The 15,100-nt window shown below is 33.6% G+C and overlaps 1 long non-coding RNA gene across 1 annotated transcript; it reads left to right on the top strand.

Annotated features, from left to right (window-relative positions):
• Window positions 1-265: 265 nt before the first annotated feature.
• Window positions 266-14,704, top strand: LOC129232392 (uncharacterized). Its single transcript, XR_008581347.1, has 3 exons — window positions 266-362; window positions 9,455-9,679; window positions 14,497-14,704. It is a non-coding gene; the product is annotated as an uncharacterized LOC129232392 (long non-coding RNA).
• The last annotated feature ends 396 nt before the right edge of the window (window positions 14,705-15,100 follow it).

Raw genomic sequence — 15,100 nt, 5'->3', positions numbered from 1 at the left:
AAGATGAAAGGGAGGAAAAAAAATTGCTTCACACATCATTGCTGAAGACCATAAAAATTGCACTTCTGATACTAAATCCTGACTTAAGAAAGAATAATGTTCAACATTGGTTTATTCTACTATGTTTTGATTCTATAAAAATTATTAGTCCTAATAAAATGTATTTATTCTCTAGAAATTGTTGTGATGTTAAAGAAAAATGCAGTTTCAATTTTTTTTTACTATATTTCTAGGACTTTGTGTGTGTGTGTGTGTGTGTGTGTGACTGAACTTCAAGGCATTTGAGGTACCCCTAGAAATTGTCCAATTGAAGGGAAATTTTGCACAGGCTGTTCTTTTGTCCATTGGAACAAAATAAGAGGGTGGGTATCAATGCAATTTTAACTTCTGAAAAATGTCCTATAGCTAAGGGCCACTCGAGTGCATATATTTAATGATCAATGTCTTGTTCGTTAATGTATGAGTGAAAAAAGAATTTTCATTAAAACTTCATATAAAACTTAAGTGCAAAAACTATTTTAAAAAATCAGATTTTTCTTTGCACACTTTACTTTACACATTTAGTAACATTCTTTTGAGTTTTAATGGAACTGAAATTAGTTATCTTGGTACTGTTGTGAATTTCCGTTCATAACTCTACTGACTGTTACATAAGAAAGTTTTTATGTAAAGCGTTATTTGCAAATTTTTTTTTAAGTGAAATATTTCGTAAGTGAACATTTTGAGGAAAAATATTATCAAATACTCATTAATTAAAACTAATTAATATTTATATTTATGCATCACGAATATTGCAGTAAATATGAATTGATTAGATTACACTTTAGTTTTAGCATACTTTTGGGCAGTTTAAGACACTTTCGGACAGTTTTAAACAGTAAAAACCACTTGTCCTGTCCTAAACCAGTTTTGGACAGTCCAAAACCCAACCCTGATTGCAACACATACATACAGTCGGATCCCGCAACAACGCCATCCGACTTTCGCGAAATGACTATAAGGCGAGTTTTTTCCAAAGTAATGAATTTTTTTATTGCTGACGCAAATTGCTTGCCTGCAACATGAAATTTTTTGGAAAGGAGCTGCGTAGGCTTCGTTGACACTAAATATTGGTTTTGTGAATGGACTTTCATCTCTTTAACATCACTGAAATCAGAAGTTCACACACTGTATTAGTCTAAACCTAAGCAATGCTTTTAGTTTATACAAATAACCTGGGCCAGATTTAGACTTAGCGGGGCCCTAAGCTGTTTCAGGCATGGGGCCACCTGATGTAGTTTGGACAATGTTTCTCTCAGTGGTGTAAGATGCAATTTTTTAATTTTTTTCTCCTTTACTATGTTTGTCTCTTTCATCTGCTACATACAGCAATACTTTTGCTTTTTTGATTGCTTTTTCCCTGGTGTCCTTTTGGGATTGGCCTTAAGAGGGGGAATGATTTCAAGAGCTGGAGACCCAGGACTCCTCTTTAAGTTGAGTATAGAATATCCCCAATTGTAGGGGGTGCTGGTGTTTCTCCCCTGGAGGAAAGTTTGAAAAATAGATATTAAGTTCTGCACTTTGAAGCCTTATAAGATGTAGTTGGAACTACAAAAATACCAGGACAGAAATAGGCAAACAAAACGTTTTTAAAGTTATATACTTTAATTAAGATAATGTACAGTAGAAATTGTTTTTGATTTGACGAATCAATGACAGAAGTTGACAGAGAAAAAGAATGTGGGAAGAGAAAAGACAATACATTGGCTTTCGATACAGTTAGTTTTTAATTATCATTCCAACCCACCAACAAATACAACAAGTTAAATATAAAATGATCAATTGTAAAAAATGCTTTAAAACATATGGTGTACTGATTTAGAAAATAGGTAACAAGACAGTAACATACTGCCTATTTGAACAATTCCTAATGTATGCACTTGTTAAGAAATAAAATTGGAGCCCAACTTTGCTTCGGATTTTCAAAGACTTACTAATTATTTTCAAGAACTCTAAAACAATTAAAATTCTTTAGCTCACTTCATTTGTACTTTTCTGTCTGATATTTTAGCACTTGATCCTAAATTTTTAAACTCCTGTTCTAACTTTGTAAGAAACAGCTATTTCAAATGTAAAAGAAAAAAAAACTATAGATTTCTCCTTACAACAACTTCTCTTCAGTTGCAAGTGGGACAGAAAACAAAGAGGAATAGAAGTAGAGTGTAATTTTATTTTTGGGCTAAACAGATTGACAATATGCAGAAGTAAGATAAAAGCAAGCAACACCAAAAGGATTTCCAAAATTCTGCATTCGGAGTTATATAAATAGCAAGATATGAAACATGTGAGTCACAAAAATATTTAATATGTTTCAGAAACATAAGAACGATGGTTTTTACATTTTTTTGTGCAGGATAAAGCAAGGAGCTGAATTTGACATATATTGGCATTCCTTCTCCATACACCCTCCCATTTGTTGTTTGTAGCTACACTTTTCAAAGTTTTCAAGTACTAGAAAATAAAATTTATTTTTCAAGTACTTTATTTTTGAAACGAATCATACAAATTTCCGGCAGTTGGGGGCCCTAAGCTATAGCTTGCTTAGCTTGTAAGTAAATCCAGGCCTGCAAATAACCTCTCCGATTCTTAATGGGTTTTTTTCATTCTACATATGAACGTTGATAAGATAGAATGGCTCCCAAACGCACTTTTTCATCTAAAGTTGGCGAAAATGGAAAGAAAATGAGAAAGCTTCTGACCATTAAAGAAAATGTCAAGATTCTCAATATGCTTGAACAATTAATAAGTGGATTCAAAGTAGTACAGCAATCAGGTATGAGTGTATCTTTGATACGTGCAATTAAAATTCAAGAAAAGGAAATCCGTAAAAGTTCAGAACTTAGTTTTGATACTGAAACTCGCAGAGTAATGTCTGAGCAAAATACAATCATAAGAATAGAAACTGCTCTTTCATTGTGACTTAAAGAGGCCAGAAAGAGGGGTGCTCCCACACTTTCATAAACCATCATCTTCATCCTTTTAAAAATTATAATTACATTTACGATATCTACTGTTCAGTGCTAATATCAAAGACCATATAGCTTCGCATAAGACTGGACACTCCCGTAGAGATCAATGCTTTCGCGTTTTCTCCCACTTCAATGAAAGTCGTTGAGCACATAAAAAAAACTTCACAGGCGTGTTGGCGATTGAATTTTGGAGGAAAAAATGTTTTATACTGTGTGCAGCGATTAATCGCCAAGTTCAGCCACTGTGCGTCGTGCGCCGTGTGCCGTGTTTGAATCAGTTCTTCTCCCCTCCCTCTGGCGAAGGGTGGTAATTATATGGGCATTTAAGCCTCAGAAAGGGTCATTAAGAAAAAATGAAAGCAAATAAATAAGCAAAAGGAACACAGAAGTGTGTTGTATCAATAACAGACTGTTTACGAAGATGCAAAGATCTTTCTCATTTCTTTTTTTGCTGTTTTGTTTATTTTTATTTTCCTTTTTTACTGCCTATTTATTTTTATTTAATTCATTGACTTTGTATTTATTTACTTTGTGAAGCGAATGCAGAGATGTATTTTCATTTTTGTCACAATTTTTTAACTTATAAATTTTATAATTTCTCTATTCACATTATAATTTTTATTTTTTTCATGTCAACAAATCTTGTATTACATTACAATTAAGTTCAAGATGTCAAACTAGCAGAAAGAAAAAGATGAAAATATAATGTATTTAAGTTAAGGAAAAAGTGTTTGAACACAACATGGGCTTATAATCTGCCGACGGTTAGAAAAGGGTTATGATCCCCATGACTCTCCCCTCGTATCCCCCTGTTTAATACCGAATATTGATCGCGTCAGGGCCGGATTTAGAAGAGGGAAGGCGGAGCAACTGCCCCGGGGCCTCCACAGCAAAGGGGCCCCCACAATAAAATTTTTACAAAATATCCTTTTTTTTTTTGGTATTTCTACAAAGAATGATTGCACAAGATAATATTATTATGGATATATCAGAAAGGGGGGGGGGGGCTCCACTCCTTCGTTGTCCCGGGGCCTCCACACTTCCAAATCCGGCCCTGGATCGCGTGAATAACAAATAATTTAAAAATAGAATGGCTAAGTATTTTGTATTCAGTTCAGATAAAATTATCGACGAAACTAAAGTATTATTAATGCATATTTTTTAATTTTTCGCTAATATTTTAGGTATTTTGAAGAGTATTTGCTGTTAATGATTTTTTTAATGCACATTACACGACTCTATTCATAAGCTTCTTGTACTTACTATTAAGGAATCGTGTTCTATCACGTGTTTTATCCTTCCAGCTGGTTTCCAAGTGTAGCAGGAAAACAATGTTTTAAATGGGGTGGTTTCCTTCAGTCAAAAATACTACTTTTATTTATTGAAATGGATAGAATGAGCGAAAAAAAAACATGGACCCAAAAAATACTTTCATTTTCCCAACAGTTATTTTTTAATTAATTTTTTTAAATGCCAGATTTTACAAACGAACAAATGACTTTTTCGGGCCCCTCTCCATATTGTTTACCCGTATTTTCACCCCTAGTCATAAAAATATTGGGCCCTCTTCAGGCTCGGACCAACAGGTGTTCCTTCTCCCCCCTGTGAACGCCCCTGCCTCCCCCCCCCCAAACTCTTATAAAACTTACACTGCACCGATTTCGAGCCGGGGACTCTCCAAGGACCGGGCCCCAAGTTTCTGATTAGGCTATCATCTGGTTACCAAGATGTGCCAAATTCAGCTCCTTGATACATTCTGAGTAAAAAATGTAAAAATCATGATTCTCGCGTTTTTGCAGCACATTTTTCCAAGATGATTTTTTGTGACTGATGTGTTGCTATTTTTTTAATATCGGATTCAGTAGTTTGGAAGTTCCTCTGCTATTCCACCACATGGGATTTCAATTCGACACAGGCTCTTAACTTGACAATGTTCTTATGGGATGAGAACACCTAAGAAATTTTTTTGTGAAGGAAGTAAATTAGTGTGGTCGACGATAAGAGTTTATAGATTCTTTTGTGTGAAGCCCAGGGTAGGAAAAACTCTTCTGCCCCTGCTTCTGCGCTGTCTTCGGCTGCGAAGGAGAAAGGACAATAATAGGAGATAACAAAGAAAAATTGGTGACAATGAGGCAGATAAGCAAAGCTGTGGACAAACGCGGGAAGATTTCACGCAAACGGCTACTGCACTTTGAAATACTGATTTACACCCTGAAGATGAACTCAATCCTTTGAAATTTGAATGCAAGGCAGTTCGGTATGGAGTTAATGTTAGCAAGCGTAAGTATAGAATTATGAAAATAGTTTTGAAAGTCTTGTGATTAAAAAGAAAAAAAAAAGTAGGTTTCATCCACAATTACGGGGTTGCGTGACATGAAATTTTTCAAAATGTTAACTGAAATTTTAAACTTAAAAATATGTTTTTCCAAATTAGATTTATCAACAAATTAATTAACATTTACGCAATTCATGTACATACATGTGCGTGTGTTTTCCTTTCAAATTTCACGAAATCGTAATTCTAAGCGAAGGAAATTTTTCAAATTGAAGTCGTAAAGTGCGAAAAATGCCAAAGCAAGCCATCTTTTGTAACAAAGTATAGAAATTCGAAACACTCTTCCTGGCATTCATTTGAATTTTGAGGTCTTGAATTCAAATTACGGCCGCGATAAAAACCATTAGTAGAAACAAGAAATCCAATGAGCAGGGTCTCAAACTAACCCCCACACTCCCTTAGTTCTATTTTTACTATTTTTTCTAAAAAAAGGTCTATGAAATAGTTTTAAAAAATCAAAATTTTTTTGGGAATAACGTTTTGAAATTTCCATCCTGTTCGCTGTTGCGCCCCTGGAGAGAGTTACTCCGGCCAATCCCTATTTACGCCACTGTTTACAAAGATTACTTTCACAAATTTCTCAAATGTAAACTATATTATTATACACAGGTATACCATTATTATATCAGGAAACCCATAATTTATGGAGCCGTCTCATATTTTGGCGCCCGGGATGATCCCCCCGCTTGCTCTCCTCTTCGCTGCACTATTTTGCAGAAGTTGATAAGGTTTAAAAAACTTCTCAGTCATCGACTACATTACTTAAAATTTTTTATCTCGCAAGATTTCCCTTCAATTTTCACTGTGAAGTGGGCGACAAATTCGTTAGATTGAATGAATTTACAATTATTTTTTAAATTCTCACTCCTGTTAATTTTGTACTAGGGGGCTCCACTCCCTGCTCGTTTTGTTCGCCAACCTCCGCTCGCCACTTGTGGCGCGTAACGATTGGTAATTTTAATGCTTACTCCTTGGTGTCCTCGGGACATACAGGGTTCATGATATTCTCAAGACTGGATGTTGAAAGCCCAAAGCGGAATGGCTTTCTCTGGATGTTCGATATCCAACGAGACCAGTTTCGACCTGAGACATTCCTAATCCAGAGGAGATTGGGTTAAAAGACACACAGACAAATGCGTGTTTACCTAAAAATTTATTTCTCGTTAAAAAAAAAAATGTCTACAAAACTGATTCATTTTAAATCTTAATGTAACTTTCTTGAATTTTTCGATCTCTTCTATTTCAATTTATTTTTCTTTTACTTTGTATATTAATTGGGTTAAAAAAAACGAACTATAAGTCAAATAAATACTTATGTGCAAAAAGTAAAATGAGAAATAACAACGCCAAATAGCACACTTTGCAGATTACTGCAGATACGTGTTTCGGCGTTACAAATGAATGTCCTTTTCAATGCAAAAGAAATGAGCTTATGTTTGAAATAAAATAATAGTTTAAAAAACTAAAAAAACACGCTTTCGTAGCAAAATGAACTAAAAAGCGAAAAATAATCTTTGGAAGATAGTAGTTGACCAATCACTTAATTTTAATGTAATACAAAAAAGCGTGGGGTGCTGTCTATTTACAATTTTGCTTGGACAACAAATGGAAGAAATTCAAGCAACTGATAAGAAGCCCCCCACGCTTTTTTGTATTACATTAAAATTAAGTGATTGGTCAACTACTATCTTCCAAAGATTATTTTTCGCTTTTTAGTTCATTTTGCTACGAAAGCGTGTTTTTTTAGTTTTTTAAACTATTATTTTATTTTTCTGTTTTTTAGTCTTATGTTGGAGAATTATCAGACGACGAAATTATTTATAAAACGAGTTCGAGGTAATATCTTAAAGTTAAGACAAGGGCACTCCGATGGGAAGCTACTGCGGTGAGTCATCGATGTATGTTTGCTGAAATCATATTTATATTGCTTTGAAAATTTGAGATGCATTTGAATAAAAGCTTTGTTTAACAATGGTCTGATCAGCAATGAATTTCCAATTGAAGGCTCACCTAAATTTTGGCATGAAATTAGTTAAAAACAATTATATTTCATGTTCTAATTACTTTGGAACATTGGAACAAATTTTGTCTGATGCAGAAAAATTAAAGGTTTTTGTAGATATTTTTAAATAATTTTTGCGAGCATTTTTTAATGTATTTTTTTAAATTTTTCTTTTTTCACATTGTTGGATTTATGCCAAAATATTGATTAAAATTGGAGGAAACTAACAATTAAAAGAGTTAATTAATTTATTTGATTGTAGAATATTGCATTGTCATCGGGTCTGAGGTCGCGTGCCAAATTTCTAAAGAATCCGATCGCAGGAAGAGGGCGAAATTTGAGCTGCAAGATTCCGTTACAAGATACATACATACATACATACATACATACATACAGGTGAAGCTAATAAAAGCGTGTTAAAAACATCGGAGAAATGGTTAGGTTTCTTTTGTCGGGTGTCTTTTCAACCAAAAGCTCATTTCTTTTGCATTGAGAAAGCCGTCCATTGTAACGCCGAAACACGAGTCTGCAGTAATCTGCAATTCAGTCTGTTTGACGTGGTTATTTAATTTTCACAAACAAATGGGGTGGTTTCCTTCAGTCAAAAGTAGTACTTGTAGTCACTGAAATCGATAGAATAAGCAAAAACTATAACTTGGACCCAGAAAATACTTTCATTTTCCCAACACTTATTTTTTAATTATTTTTTTTAAATGTCCGATTTTTCAAACAAGGCGTGGTTTTAATGGCGTCACAAATGATGCAGTTTGCCGCATCTTTCACAACGTTTCCACGTTGTGATAATCAAGAAGCGAATTAAAATTGCGCTCTATGCTTGCCATCAACCATATCGTTGCCAATACACGTGAGTAAAGATTTTTGTTTAAAATATATTTTGATATTTGATCTATTACTGCATCTTTTTTTTTTGGCACAGTTTGATTTGATCAAGAAGAAAAAATTTGAACTTAAAATTAAAAAATTCTTAGTAGTTCACAACATCATTTTTTTTTTTTTTTTTTTTTTTTTTTTTTTTTGTTTGTTCGCAAAAACTTAAAGCATTAATAAGAAAAAGCGTTGGAATTAAAGGGGCGTGTAGAAAAATTATTTTGTTTAGTTTTAGTTTTTGACAGCCCACTCCAAACGTATTTGTACTTTAGACTTTCTATGGCATTATGAAGAACACATCGCCGCTTAATCAGCGTCCCGTTAAATAGATTTTCAAAAGAATGGGAAGAGGATGTAAATTGAGTTTCAAGATTCCGTAGATAACATCTGGAATCAATTAGGTTTTGTTATCATTGTCGCGGGAACTGAAACCGGTGGTTAGTATCCCCGTCCTTTCTCCCCACTTTTTCTAAGAATTCTTAGTGTTGTAACCTTTACGCCAATTCCAAGAATCTCCAGTTCAACTTGGCGGCTATAGCTCTGAATGTCAGTTTTTTTCAAGCACCAGTTTTCATTCTACTTACGCTTGTTTTCCTTGCCATGCGTAAAAACCGGTCGTCGAGTGTCCAATCTTCACTAGTTCTATTATCTTTGCTAATATAATGCAGCATGGTAAGACAAAACAACATTAGAAGAAGCACCAGTTTGCAAATTACAGCAGACACGTGTTTCGGCGTTACAGGGAATGCCTTTTTCAATGCAAAAAATAATGAGCTTATGGATGAAAAGACATCCGACAAAAGATGGTTTACAAAGATGCAGTATGGTTTGTACGGTACTTAATGTAAGTACCGTACTGTTTTAATTCATGTCTCTCATTGTTCATTGATTTTGTGCTTTGTAGTAGTAATTTATGTTAAATTGTAATGCTTTAATGCTTAGTTATTTAACGTTAAAATGCGGAAAAAAATCATTTCTTTATAACAGATACGGTAATATATAGTTAAGAAATGTTTTTAGACAATTTAAGGGACGTTAACACTTGTTTGAAGTAATTAGGTATGCTTACAAAAAATTTCTAAACATGCGTTGTTCCACAACGCGAAATTTCGACTTGTGCGAGGGGTCTTGGAACGCATCCCTCGCATAAATCGGGATCCGACTGTATTTTTATTATAACTTGATGCCTTTTTAAAAAGAATTTATTTCCCTTTTAATTAGTTTATAGTTCTGCAAGAGATTTTGAATCTTTTGGCCAAGCTTAAAAAGACGGCAAAAAGCTGAAAAGAGAAGCGAAGTTGCTACAGGAAAAGGTGGAGATGAATGTGATATCCAAGAAAGCTCTCAAGTTGCAGCTGCAATTGGCGATATTAATGCTGCAGAACATGAATTTGTTTTGTGTCTGTCAAGCATTAATGGTTTGATGCAGTTAAAAGTGATGCATTCGTAAGTATATCAAAATTCCTGAAATTGGTACCTTATAATTTTGTAACTTACCTTTTCTGAAAGTTGTGTACTAGTAAGTAGCTAAAAATTCCCCAAACTTTTTACTGACGAGAGTTTATTCTAGGAATGCACCAATTCGTTGGTAATTAGTCATACTGCCGATTTTAATGGGGAGGAAAATTATTTTTTGAATAAAATTATATATTAAGTATGCCTAGAACAAGAAACTATGGTTGAATTTATTATACATAAGTAAATATTTTTTTTTATTGTTTAAGAACCATAGTAGGTGGTTATATGCAGCCTGACTCAGTTCCCTTCACTTCCTCTCAAACTTTTGACAGAATACTCCTATTCAAGCAAAAAAAAATGTTTTTCAGTTATTGTACTCTCTTTTTATACACATAACTACAACATTTTACAATTTGCTTTCAAAATTACACCCTTTAATTGAGCAAAAATGTTATTGTGTCATATGTTTTTGTTTTAATGCAGGTATTTTTTTTTTCAACTGAGAGAGCAGTAAAAGCCATTATGATTATAATTAATCAGCTAATGGTTAATTGGCCAATTTGCTTATCAGTGCATCCCTAGTTTATACACTGTAATGAACTATTTGATGGCCAAAATAGCAATAAAACTTGCTTGAGCATGTTTTCAAAGTCACAAGGAATCTCTTTTTCAATAGAAACACATGTGAGCTTATGAATGAAGAGAAATTCCGCAAAAATAGATTATGCATATTTACGAAAGTCTCTGAACTGAAAGTTCTAGTGAAACATATCTTCATTAATTGTGACCCACCATGTTATCCTAATTGAAATTTAATAATATATGCCTATTTACTGATTGAGGAAATTAGGATCATTCAAAGAAAGATTTAGAACTTTTTTTGAAAAATGTGAAAGCCCATACAAATTTTTGAAAAAGAAAAAAGTATGTATTATGAAGTAGATTTATTGCATACCAAAATATATATAATGACCTGTTGACCAGTGGCGGATCCACAGGGGGGGGGGGGGCGATTGGGGCGATCGCCCCCCCCCCCAACAGACTTCGTGTTTTTTTTTTTACTATTAGGTTGCATACCAAAATAAATCGTTTTTGTTTGAACACTTTCTGAAGAATAATCTAATTTTTTTCAAATTCAAAATTTATACATTAAATTTTTTTCATTTATGCTCAAAATTTAAATGATAAATGTTAAAAATTGAAAGCGTATTTCCTTCTCAGCGTTTGTTTTATATCGTTCGAAGGTGTAATCATTCCTGCATATTTATAACTGGTGCCATACATACGTTTTATTTTTGCTCCAGGGGGGGGGGTATTACATATTCCCTTAATTTGCGATTTTTTAGTTGATTGATATGAAAATACGGGTTTTTTTTCTCCTTTATCTATTTGACAAATTTAATTATTTTATATATAAATGTGAGTTGATGAAGTCAGTAGCATTGCTACGGTGGCGCGGATGGGTTTGCCCCAGGTGGCACCTGAAATTGATCTTCAACTTTTTTTAAAAAATTTAAACGCTTCAATTCTAAAAAAAATTCCCCAACATTTCAATTTATATTAAAAATTATTTTGCAGGGCGGGGCTAAGCCGGGTGACACCCCCTAGTGTGTTACACTAAAATGAATATGAGAAATTTCGATGTTTCAATTCTGAATTTTATTTCTAACATGAAAAAAAAATATATTTTTTCTATCAAACATATTGTTCTCGCTAGAAGGGCATTTGAGGCGGCTGGTACTCATATGCAGTCTTGCATAATATAGACGAACGCGCGAACGGCGTTCGCAGAAAATTCTTTGGCTCTGCAGAAATTTTTTTTCAAATTGCTAACGTTAATTAAAAAAAAAAAAAAAGAAAAAAAATTCTTTTTTAAAGGGAATTTTTAAGAAAATCCCAGAGTTTGTTTCTGTAAAAGCCTTTCAGCACACGTGTAAAAAAATAATGGCTTTGGCAGTTTTCTTCAGTTGGTGAAAAATAAGCAAACTATATGTTATTATAAAAAAAATTAAATGATTTAAAGCACTTTTTTTTTGTCTCTTTCTTATTTGAATATAAATTTAATTTTTTACTCAAGGGCGAGTAAGGCAAAATAATTATTTGCAGAAAATTTTCCAGTTAAGATTTGTGTTCGCAGAAAGCTTTTCATTTTATCTAAGTCTGCTCATATGGAGTGGGGCGGGGGGGGGGGGGGGCGGAGACAACCAAAACGCATGTAAGAGTTCCGGAAAAATGTAAATACCAACAGAAATTCGCAGATGTTTTATAATTTCTCAAATGCATTGGTATCAATACGAGGGAAACGTTTATTTCGGATGATATCCCTCTCGGGGGGGGGGGGGGAGGGGACACAATTTCGTTTTGTTTATGAATATTGTATGAACTTCGTTTCTTTCATCGAACATTGAATAAGGTTTTTTTTGCCTCCGGTTGATGGGGAGGGGTGAGGGGTGATAGCCCAGATTACCACCCCGGTTGACATCCAAGTTTGCTACGCCACTGATTAACTGTAATTTAACAATGCTGTAACAGAATATGGTTTTTTAACAGATCAATTTTTTTTTAATTGTTAAAAGATCTTTTCTGTCTCTTGTATTTCGCATTTCCTAGTAAAATCTTATTCAAACAAAAGTAAACTACACTTAAAACGTTTTATTTTGATCCTAAATTTATTTTTATACTGGTTAAATAGTGGAAAATAATGTTTTGTATAACGAAAATTAACCGCTTTATTTGCTTCTGGTTCTATCATAAAAGCAATTTTTGTTACAAGATTTATTTCGATATATCTTTATTTAAACTTTTGTTTCGCGTTTTTTACTGCCGCTATTTGTAGTTATAGTGAACTTTGGTAGTTGCTTGTTTTCATTTTTTCTGCAGTCATTAGACATTTTTATTCAAAAATGTATTACCGAGGAGATTCATAGAAATGCCTCATAAATCCATGTCATATCGATCTCTGAAAATCCCACGTTACATTAGAATGGTTTTTTTTTTTTCATTCCATAATAGGATGAGAGAAAATATATAAAAAATGGCGATATAAGGGAATGTATTTCCTTTATTTGTAAGATTCAATTTAAAAGCTCATGAATGATCTTCGCAACGAAATAGCTTTTGTGCGTCCGATACTTTTGAGCGCATGTGAGAACGGATGGGATGGAATCATAGGCGGCTCGTGGGGGCAACTGCCCCTCCTTTTCAAAAACAAAGGGGCACTGCCCCTCCGTTTTTCTAACTTCAAAGTTATAGATCGACTGGAAAATGCTGGTGCTGATCGATTCACGTGTTTAAAGAAAGAAGAATTGACTTAATAAGGGTACTTTAAATGTTTGTCACGTTTTTTGATGAAGATTAAATTGGAGCTTTGAATCGAAAGAAGGAAGTCTACTGTTGATATTTGTCTCGAGATTTCAAGTCGTGTCCCTAGGTTTTTTTTTTTTTTTGAGACGATCATTTAACCAACAACAAAAATACCATAGCCCAATTTTATAAAATTTAAAATAAAATAATAAATAAATAAATAAGGGCGCTGCCCATATCCCCCCTCCCGTGACTTCTCCGCCCCCCCCCCCAAATTTTTTATGGACCAATCGCCCATGGATAAAATTGCCCCCCCCCCCCCAAAACAGTCCTCTGGATCCGCCACTGCTGTTGACAAAATGTATAATATACTCTTACTCACCAATAAAAGGTTTCTAAAAAACTTTGACTTTTGTTGGAGTCATATTTTTTATTTAAGTTTTAAAAGGGGCTCTCATTGGCTGTAAGTCTTTAAAAGAACTTCAGTTGCAAAAGTTTTCAAAATCTATTCAGGCAGTCAGGGCCGGATTTGGAAATGTGGAGGCCCTGGGGTAATGAAGGAGTGGAAGCCCCTAATCAGGGTTCCAAAAGATCATCATATTTTCGAAAATATTAGATACTTTGATACATATATCCGAATATTTTGATATATATGTATATATCCGATATTTTCAACCCTTGAAAGTTAGGATATTTTGTAAAAATTTTATTGTGGGGGCCCCTTTGTTGTGGAGGTCCCGGAGCAGTAGCCCTGCCTGCCCTCCCTTAAATCTGGCCCTGTAGGCAGTATCCTTTACCTAGGAAAATAGTCCATCTACTAGACCATCACTCACATAACTGGTTCCTTCATTTAACCAGTTACTATTTTCCTTGTTTGGCAACTGTTTTGCAGACTTTTTTATTTAAAATTCTACTTAAACCACTATTTTTAGACCATAACTTAGTGGCAGCCCTGTTCTGTTTATCACGGCAGCATCAAAAACTTGGCAATCTGATATTTATCAATGGAACAATGATATGATGAAAAAGGATGGCTTATAAAAATTGTTTTTGGTTGAGACTTTTTTTTTTTTTTTTTTCTCAATTCTGGTTCATATTTGATCTACCATCGTAAAAATGTTATTGAAGAAGGGCTTGATTTGGAAAACGTTCAGTTAGGCCTTAATCATCGATGAAACAATTTTATGATCTTAAATCATCTCTTGAGAATTTCTCAGCCAGGGATTTTACCTGGGTGGGAAGGCCGAAGGACCTAAGTTTTGTCATGTTTTTGACTACTATCTTAGAATTGGTAATATATATTATAACGAAGGGCTCTGGGGACTCAAAACTCTCTTTGCTGCCCCATTACTTAAGTCATATTAATAAATTTTGTTATACATAATTTGTATCTTTTGTTATGTGTAATATATAATTCTTACTATGCATTTATTTAGCCTATTTCACTGTGTAAATTAATGTGTAATTATATCTTAAGTGACTAATTGTTTTTTTTTCTTTAGCTAGTGTAAAAATTAAGTACTAACAAGCAGAGACTAATTCCATTAGCCATCAAGTCAGTAAAGTGCTAGCTGGTGCTGCTGATTGGAACTTGCATCGTTCTAGAAAAATCGAAAAAGGATACTAGACTTGCAAATCCGAATAAGAAGAAGAAAATGTATAGATGCAAAAAAAAATGTATAAAACTTTTTTATTCATAATAAATTTGTAAATATATAAATTGCTCCAAAATATTCTTTTTGAAGAAAAAAAAAAGAAAACAAAGAAACAAACTTCCTAAAATAATAGTGGCTGCTTACCGTTGGAAGCTCCCTATTAGCCATTAGAAAAGTTTTTATAACCTTGTAGTGCATGAATGCAACATGTTTCCTATTTTTTGTTTTAATGGCTTTACTTTTATCATTTAGAGAAAACATTCTTACAGAATTAAAATATCAATGAGTAGAATAGGATGTTCGCATCTGATACTTAATCTTAATACATTCAGGGCCTGGTTTAAGCGTAAGCATGAGAAGCACAGGCTTTAAGGACCCCAAAAATTACAAAAAAAATATATAAAAATTTCATAATGGGTGTTTAAATTTGTATTGCACTATAAAATTTTTC

This window comes from Uloborus diversus, unplaced genomic scaffold, assembly GCF_026930045.1.
Source record: "Uloborus diversus isolate 005 unplaced genomic scaffold, Udiv.v.3.1 scaffold_12, whole genome shotgun sequence".
Taxonomy (NCBI): domain Eukaryota; kingdom Metazoa; phylum Arthropoda; class Arachnida; order Araneae; family Uloboridae; genus Uloborus; species Uloborus diversus.
This window is presented reverse-complemented; position numbering and strand designations above follow the sequence as displayed.